Below are 10,016 nucleotides of genomic sequence, written 5' to 3' on the forward strand. Positions count from 1 at the left end.
TTTTATTTCAAGTGGAAAAAATTTTCTCATCTTTGTGAAACTTGGCATGCAGTTTCCTTTCCACGTTTGCATCCATTTGATGAGCACGTGATAAGTCACGTGACTCACTTTCGCCTTGTAACGGTCAAAATGTTTCAACGAAAATGGGGAATACTTACTCAAAGTGTATTTGCCTTATTTTATCATTTTTCTATGGCTCATTGCAAGAGAGGGTGGCCTGTTAATCATGCATAAGTTATCAGAAACTGTCAGTTAATAAAACAGGTCAAGTGAGTTGACAAATATATTACTACATCGAAACGTAATTGACCAACCAGACCAATAACCAGAGTATAATACCATCAACTGACGTGATACAACTCGCTTTGACTTTGAAGATGACTACCACACAGGTTGTCGAAACGTCAGTCACTGTCAACAACAACAGTCCTATTCAGGACTACGTTCACCCGGACGATCAAACTCAACCTACTTTTGAAATGACTCCTGGGTTAGACCATTTTAACATCGAAAAGTTTCAAATCTTTAATGTGCAAATGTACCCCATTTGAGGAAACGCATTTTGTGACGTCATCAGGAGCGGAAAATCACGTGACGGTATATGACACTTTTGTACGACCAAAAACGTAAATATTAATTCTTCTATTTGTTCACGACCGAAGCAACTTATTCCAACGAGCTGCAAGGACGATGTCTTAAAATCTCAACCTCGTCCTTTGGAGGTGGGGCGCTGTCGCCCCACCTCCAAGCCAGGGAAAAGCGCCCTGGGGACGAAGGTTGTTAAAATCTCTGCTGGGGACTCCTTTAAGTTGAAAAATACAAGCCTTAACAAACATGAGTGTGTTGACGCTAAATCCGGATATTTTTCTATCCAGATCAAGCCCAGTTCTTCACCGTGAATATTCAAGACGGTCCGACCGAGGAAAAATTTGCGGATTTAAAAATGTCCTGATACGTTTTATACGGGCAAATTCGATTCGAATGCGGATACGAGTGGACGTGGAAGTTTTTGCATTAGGAAAGAAAAAGTTGAATCCGGCTGCGGGTAGATGGGGCCTTAAAGATAAATGAGTCGCAAATTTATCAAAAAGCTATGCATTTTTAATCTTTAATTGATATAATTGCCTCTAGCGAGCAAAATGGCAATGGACGGTCAGTGACATTGACAGCGAGATAAATAAACAAAATGAAAACAAATAAGTAAATAAATACAAATGAAATTACAAGTCATATGAAAAAAAATAATAAATGAAATAAAAATCGTCAACACATAAAATTATTACAAATACTTGAATGGAACACAGCAACGGAATCAGTACGTACGGAAACAGGAGACAAAGCATTCCAAGCGGGAATAGTTCTTACGAAAAAAGAATACTTGTGCGCGTTAATGGTAGATGAGTAACGCTGGAACTGGAATGGGTGCTGTTAGACTTTCTCAAAGTCGTTCGCATGGTTTTCTGGTCTGGTGTGGTAGGACCCGGCCAGGCTTTTCGCTCGCTCGCTCGCTCGCACTTCGCGCTCGGCGCTCGTACGATCGCGCTTCGCGGTCACTGTCGCGCTACGCGCTCAAAAGCTCGACTTGTGAGCAAGTCTATGGGTGCTGTGCACTGCCTCGGGTCAAGTAGGGACGGTGCACTCGCGTAGGTCGTTTGGGAAAGATACCCGTACATTTTCTGTCTTTATCTTAAAACACATTGTCAAATCGGTGATCTTCCTACGTGTCGCAAGATCTTGCCAACCCAAGTTCGATAACATTGTAAAAACGCTACTGGAACGACAGTAATCGTTACAAACAAAGCGCGCCGCACGACGCTGAACGGATTCAACACAGATAATGTCGCATACTTAAATTGTTCAAATTATTCTGAACTTATGAGATATTTTATATGATTAAGGAGTCTTGGTAGGGTTTTCAGGGTCAATAGAGCGTATTCACTCACGTGGCTAGCATCTATGCTAATTTATACGAACAAAAGAAAGTTTTTACATAAGTAAAGAGTTCAGTTCCCACATGGTTGTCTTGGTACACCAACATCGCCGTCGTGCCATTGTTTTGGGACATAACAAATTTTCATGTTTATCCAATACAGCTGTGGTGGTAATTTTTTTAAATCTTTGTAAAGATAGAAATATATACGTGCAGAAACATAAAATTCATTTTGTTAGAGAGGTTTCGCCTTCGACTTTCCGCTTTCTTTATCACGAGAGCCAAAAGATATTAACAATTATTGGACGATGTTGAGCAAATATCATGATTTGTCGGTGGCTTGCAGCCGAAGACTGAGGCAAATAATTGATCTGTGAGACACTGACAAATCATGACATTTTGCGATAACCGAGTTCAATAATTGTTTTTTCATTTGATCACCAAGTTTGTTTTTTAATGAATATCTTCGGGAAGCGAATCGATCGCAAGAAGGAGAAAAGCGTGATTTCATTTACGCAAGAGCAGAATATTATTTACAGCCACGCACACTTGCACGACATTCCGCATGAGCAGCGATTATTTTTAGGCAGTTATTTGCAGGTCACGTGATGGGCTTTCGGCTAATGAAAAGGAAGAAAAGTTTTCATAAAATGATAACCTTTTGTTTGCTTGATTTTATTCTTCTATCCCAGATAGCTTATTGTGTCAGCACGAAAAGCTATTTGGTATAGTCAATATGGCCTTATCATCTCATTATTTTTTAGAGCCTTCTCAGATATGGATCATGATGAAGACTACAAATCACTGTTAATCCGGAACGACTCGTCTGATGCTATTCTAACACTGTACTTGTATGCCCAATGGGATCGCATTTGCTGGATCTCCAAAGAGTCGAAAATAATATATCCCAGCGAAAAGTGTCTCTACCGTAGTAAGAAGAGATTTCAGTTCGAGGTGGTCGCCAGACTTAACGACCGGAAAGATGAGGAAAGCAAAAAAGAAAGTCAAGCTGACAAAGAAGACAAGAAAGATAAGCCGCTAAAGAAAACACGGGTCCTCAGGGAAGTTCAAAAATGGAAGGAAGATAAACTATTGAAGATAACTGGTAATATTGGTTCAGAGTCACTTCAGGTCGACGAGGGAGATCTTGCCCATTACCCTGAAGATAAGCGAATATGCCTTCGAAAACTACAAAGAGACCAAGAGCTTAAAGTCACTAGCGGAGGACCTAACCTGTACGAAATCTTGGGGCTTGATATGGCCAAGGTACGTAAAATGTCAAAGGAAGAACAGAAACAAGTGGTCAGAAGAGGATATCACAAACAAATACGTTTATGGCATCCTGATAACAATTGTGGAGATGACAAGATCGCCAAAGAGATCATCCTTGCCTACAAGGTCTTAGAAGATGAAGCTCTACGTGCGCGTTACAACAATCTGGCTGACTACGACGGGGGTTGGCTTTCCTGGAGACGTTTCAAAGCAATTTTCTATCCCGAGCGTGTCAATGACGAACAGAAGAAGGCTTACAGAAATAGAATGTTTATGTTTTTTGCGTCACTTGCGATAACAGCTGCAGGTATTGGTCTGACTCTTGGCACCGCTGGATTGGCAGCACCAGCGCTGGTAGCAATTGGAGCGGTTTTTGGAGGTGGACTTATCGGAGGTGGATTGCAGTCCTTCCAGCACACTTTAAATCAGCGGGCCATTGTAGACGAGTGTCTGGCTAAAGAATGGTTGATGAAAGCAGGCATTGGTTTCCTTGGAGGAGCCGCTACTGGGGGTGCCGCTGCAGGATTTACGGCAGCGATAACCGGTCTTGGAAGCGCCGCTCTGGAGTCAGCTGCCATCACTGCCGGTCAGTACATAGGCGTTGGAGCAGCAAGTGGCGCTACAGGTGGTGTTGCAGCTTCTGTTGCTTCAGATGCAGGGCGAAAGTTTGTTGATGGTGAACAGATTACTTTGAAGCAGGCTGTTGGACATGCAGTGTTCGGTGGTGTAATAGGTGTTGCTACAGGGATGGCAGGAGGCGCTGTCACTAAAGCCATTGTGGCAGGCCAAGCGTCTGCTGCATCTGCCAATATTGAAGGTGAGGTAGTTGAACAAGTTGCTATTGTAACTGGAGGAAGGCGTGTCGGTAATGTTCTGGCTAAAACCATTCCCTGAATGTTAACCGAGAATGGAGCAGAGGCTGTGATGGGAACTGTGACTCGATTTGCCGAGGAAAGACTAGATGATTCGGTTGAAAATCGGAGTCCTTGTGATCATGTGGTGGATGGAATTAAGAACGTGACTGCAAATACCGTAATGGGTGCTGTTCGACAATGCACTGCTGCCGGTGTTTCTCATGGATGGAACGAAGTAAAGGTGCATCGAAAATTAAAGATGGAGTTGCAAAACCCGTCTTCCACTGAAGCTTTGAACAAAACGGTTGAAGACACACAACACGCGCGCCGAGGCCAAGTAAGGTTTAAGTTGGACAGAGAAAACAACGAACATTTGCACAAATGGAGAGATGGTGAATGCTGTGCAAAATACCAGCCACTTTTTAACGAAACTACCTCAGCACTCACAAGAGAATTCAAAAAGAAACTTAATGTCCCTAAAGAAAACAAAGAAGATAGTAACTGCCGCAGGACTGGCAAATGGCCCTCCGGCTACCAACCGCTTGAAAATGAAGAAACTTCCAGCAAAACTCGAAGAATGAAAAGAGAAGAAGAAAGCGTCATTCTTGAAAAAGCAAATGGAAAAGTCAAATACATATCTGAAGGAGCATGGTCCTCCATGGGAACTGTGACTCGATTTGCTGAGGAAAGCCTAGATGATTCGGTTGAAAATCGAAGTCCTTGTGATCATGTGGTGGATGGAATTAAGAACGTGGCTGCAAATACCGTAATGAGTGCTGTTCGACAATGCACTGCTGCCGGTGTATCTCATGGATGGAACGAAGTAAAGGTGCATCGAAAATTAAAGATGGAGTTGCAAAACTCGCCTTCCACTGAAGCTATGAACAAAACGGATGAAGTCACACAACACGTGCGCCGAGGCCAAAAAAAAGTAAGACTTAAGATGGACAGAGAAAACAACGAACATTTGCACAAATGGAGAGATGGTGAATGCTCTGCTAAATACCAGCCACTTTTTAACGAAACTACCTCAGCACTCACAAGAGAATTCAAAAAGAAACTTGATCTACCAAAAGAAAACAAAGATAGTAACTGCCGCAGGGCTGCCAAATGGCCCTCCGGCTACCAGCCCCTTGATAACGAAGAAACATCCAGCCAATCTCTGCCTTCCAACCTGAGTGACTATGGAAAAGAAAGCGCCAGCAAAATCATTCTTGAAGAAGCAAGTGGAAAAGTCAAATACATATCTAAAGGAGATTGGTTCTCCAGAATGGTCGTCAGCTATGTCCTAAACAAGAAAGAGATTGTTAAAGAAGTTCGCGGCAGTGGATCGTCAGTTGATATTCCGTCCATTGCTAGGAATATCAAAGTTAAATTTCAAGTGCGACGTCCCTTTTGGGGAGACATTTGCAAATATGACCGTTTTCTTGGCCTTTGGTGTAAGCCTTACCAGCCGCATGTCTTTTGTTACGACTCTCCGCCAACCCTCCGCACGTTTACTATCAGTGGTGGCCTGCGGTATGAGGCTGTGATGAGGGTAAGCAATGAATACCACGAAGAAACAAAAGAAATGTGAAAACGGTGAGACACTAACACAGTCCATTTTCTGGTTGACAATACGTCAAGGCGTGAAGACGGGTCAGCAAAGACCAAGAAACTGTGATTCTCCTTGTTCTCGCGGTCATTCAATTCTACGGCCTAAAACATCTGAGGTCCCGTTTATGGAGAAAATCTGTTCCGGGTACAATAGCCACCCTCACAGAGAGAGAGTTGACCCCCTTCCCCGAGCCAACAGCGCTAGTGCACGCTCATATAGTCTCGCCCAGACTGACTTGACCCAGCTGCGCGATTCTCTGTAACAACTGATTTTTTAAAACAAGAGAAAACTTTGAGGTGCCTTATCAGGATATTAAAATGTAAGAGGATTGTCGGAAAACTATCTTAAAGCACGTATCATGTAGTAGAACATTGTTTTCAGCGTTTTTATGTAACTTTTCAAAAAATATTAATCTTGGAAGATATAATTCAAAGAAGAAGTTTTCGAATTTTAAGTAAAATTAGTACGAAGTATCCAGTGTACCTCATGGTTGCGGTCAGTTTTCCCTCTTTAGTTTTGTGCGGATAAGTTATTATTGAGTTAGAGAGAATATAATATTCATGGCTTGCATAGTGTCTTTAAGCCTGGTTTCCTTATAATCGTCTCGATAACATCAGAGTATGTTTAGACTACCAGTAGTCCCCCATTTTTCCTCAGGGATAGTAGAGGGAGCGAAACGCAAGCGCGCGTGAAAATCACCCCACGTGTCGCCTTTTCTCGCGTGGGGTGATTTTCACGCGCGCTCGCGTTTCGCTCCCTCTACTATCCCTGAGGAAAAATGGGGGACTACAGGTATTCCAACCAATAATAATTTTCGATATTGTTGTGTAATAAGTATGTATAACTATATCTGTTTGGTTAACACATTTACCTGTAAAATTATATTGTAATTTTATACTCTTATTTTCCTTTTTTTCTTCATAAATTGTAAATTGACTTTGAAAGCCTTGTGGAGAGTTAATAAAACTTCTGTACTGTACTGTAATGTATCATTTCAGTCACTATTGCGTTTTCGCGCGTGCGGACGGGTCAAAACGATTCATAAACGCAATGTACTGACGCATATTTGTTTTGAAAACTGAGAAATCCCCGTTTCAAACAAAAATGGATACGTACGTACGGGGCCTTAATTTTTGGGGGACGATCACAAAAGCGATCGAGATGATGCTGATAACTATGCAAACTAGGCTTTAAAAGGGATTAAATTTGCTGCAAAAACCGTGGACGAAGATCCTGCTAGTTGTAAACGTTGGATCTCTAGAGAAGAGATCAAATCAGCCAAAATATAAAGAACCAAGAACGAGAAACCAGGTAAAGGCGTACAAGAGCCCATAGACCCCCAAAGGTCGGAGCTTAAGCGAGTTTCTGTAGCCGTGAAGCACTTAAATCGGCTACAAAATACTAATTAAGAAACTTGGCCCTCATCGACATTTTCAGTCACCTTTCCCCGACAGTTTCTACGTTGACAGAGGAAAAGCTTTTTGTCGATCCCCTACTCGATCTTGTTAAGGTGGCTCGATACAGTTTTTCAGGATCTATACCTCCCAAGTTTGAGCATAAACTACGTCGCCATAAAGAAAGGTTGGGAAAAAGCGCCACCAAAGTTGTATCAGATAAAGATGAAAATTTTGTTATGATTAGGGTTACAATGACATCGGAATTGTCATAGCAACGAAATGACGCTATTACCTATTTTACTTGCAGCAGTATTTCTCGGCACTCGAACTTTTCTTTTAAAATCGTTAACGGGAGCTTTTTTCTCGAATAGCCGCCTCGATGTTCGTGAAGTTTAAGCGAAATCTGTAAGAGAGTTATCGAGATATTTTGGGATAAGGTTTTCATGGGAAGAAAAACAGTAAAAAAATGGACAATCTTGATGTTTGGCCGTTATCTGCAGAAAACGAAGCGCTTTTGACATGCACTTTCACCTCATAGTAGTTTCAATCTTTTTAAAAACGTGCGTGAAAGATCATGGAGATAGCTCCCGCCCAGACTTCGTACCCAGTCGCTATTTAATTGTTTTTTGGGATGAGAGAAGATTGGGGATTAGGTTGAGGCGCGGGCGGGGTGTCATGGGAAGGGAAGAAGGAAAAATAGCGGTCGCTATTTTTCCTTCTTCCCTTCCCATGACACCCCGCGCGCGCCTCAACCTAATCCCCAATCTTCTCTCATCCCCAAAAAAAATTAAATAGCGACCGGGTACGAGTCTTGCTCCCGCCGATTGTAGAAAGAAAGATTTGATTAGTATGTATAGGTAATAGCGTCGTTTCGTTGCTATGACAACTCCGATGTCGTTGCAACCCTGATCATAACAAATTTTCCTTTTCATCTAATACAACTATGGTAGGAACTGAGGAACAGCTGGGAAAAGGGCTTTAGTAAAACTACGAATAAGCAATCACAAACTAATGATAGAAATAGGCAGACAATCAAACTGCGAAGGATAATAGGCATTGCCCTTCTTGTGGATGCAATATAATAGAAGACGAAGTTCACTTTCTTTTTCAATGTCCTAAATACTCTGATTCCAGATACCTATAAACGGTTTGATCAATGAACTGATGAACTCTTCTAATTACTTTATCAATATATAATTCATAAAATATATTTCAGCTTGTTTTGATGTTCGTGACAAATTATTATCAAAGTAACGTAATTGCCCTGTGTTGTAATTTTGATCCCTATAAACATAACTTTTCCAATACTGTATGTGCTTGTATGGTCATGCAAATAAAACTCGTTGTTGTTGGTAGCAATTTTTCCAAATCTTTGTTTATGGCGACGTAGTTTATGCTCAATCTTGGGAGGTATTGACCCTGAAAAACTGTATCGAGCCACCTTAAACAATGTTGTGCCGCTATCCGGGGGCAAGCAACCTGTAGACAAGAGAGGATCTCTTGCTGTAGAAAACAATACTGAAAAGCCCAACTTCGGATAAGGGGGAGATGGGGGGGGGGGGGGAGGGGGTAAAAGTTGGATTGTTTTTAGAAATATAAACCCATTTTGACGAAAGCATCTTGACACTTTATGAAGTTAATTTGACAAATTAAATTTTAACCCCTATTAAGGGTATATTAGTATATTCCCTCATGGACGGCATCATGCGACCTCATCCGTTATCCCCAGTAGTATTTCGCCGGTACTAACTTGTACACCTGGGAGAAAAGAGAGACAGGGTGGAGGGAAACTAGGAAACTGATCAAACCAGGGCCTTTGAAATCGGTCACGTACTATCCTTTCAGCTTCCTCTAAAGATAAATTAGTAAAACTACTGTGAAAGGGAGAGTCTCACACCTACACAAGCTTATCTTCCGTACTGAAAACTAGTTTTAGCTAATAATAGGACGGTTTCCCGTTCATTCCCTCAACAGTTGTTTTATACGAAGATTTCCTTATTTTGTTCCGGTTACTCTTTTGTCTGCCAGCTTTTTTTTCTGCCAAACAGTAAGAATTTTCAGCATTTTAAAAGTATTCAAGGAAAGAACTGTTACCTCAGTCTGCCGCGTAAGTTAAAACTTAAAAAAAATCTCATTCCAGAGAAAAGTTGCACAAATTTTCTTTCTTTAAGGGTTTGTTTTGGGCTGGCTAAAAGTAATAAATCCTGAGCAATGTTACGGGTCAATTATTTGGTTTCTCAGGCCACTTATCATGACTTATTATTCATTCATGAAATATTTCCCCGATTCTGATTGGCTAAAAGCACAAGCATAATTCACCATAACCAGGTACTGATGGCCAAATTTGGAAGAATTTTGCGATTAATGAACCGATGACGTCAAAAGTACAGCTTCCTTGCAGGTTAATGCACTGTTAACCGAGAAGACCTAGGGACGAGGTTGAGTTGTTTTGGTTGTGAAAATAAAAATGGCGGACATTTCAATCGTTTTAAGAGTAAGAACTAGGCGAAATAACAGCTAAAAACATGGCAAGAACAGCAGGAAGACAACTCGAAGGGCGACATCTGCTGTTGGAGAATATTTGCGGAGCTGAACAACCCTAAACGTGCACTATCGAAGATGAACTTAAAAACGATGGAGGAAAGCCTGTTTTAGCTATGTTTTTAAACTAGGAATTGTTTTGAATGGAGAATAAAATAATTATTGAATTCGGCTTTCGTATTATATGAAGAATTATGGAGATCTCGGAGGGTGTTATCCACCTCGGCCTACGGCCTCGACAGATAACACTCCTCCATCTCCATAATTCTTCATATGAAACTCAGCCTCATTCATTAATTGTTACTTAAGGCATGACTACCCGATCAAATATGCATATTTTGTAAAATGCTATTTAAACCGGTTTGCTTCAATCAGTGATTCTGAAACGTGAACTACAAATGTGGTTCAATGAAAAAAAAAAACAT

General features: G+C 41.3%; 1 pseudogene; it reads left to right on the forward strand.

Annotated features, from left to right (window-relative positions):
* The window catches only part of LOC140942292 (uncharacterized), an 8,938-nt pseudogene extending 3,204 nt beyond the window's left edge, over positions 1-5,734 (forward strand).
* The last annotated feature ends 4,282 nt before the right edge of the window (positions 5,735-10,016 follow it).

Source organism: Porites lutea, chromosome 6 (genome assembly GCF_958299795.1).
Source record: "Porites lutea chromosome 6, jaPorLute2.1, whole genome shotgun sequence".
Classification (NCBI taxonomy): domain Eukaryota; kingdom Metazoa; phylum Cnidaria; class Anthozoa; order Scleractinia; family Poritidae; genus Porites; species Porites lutea.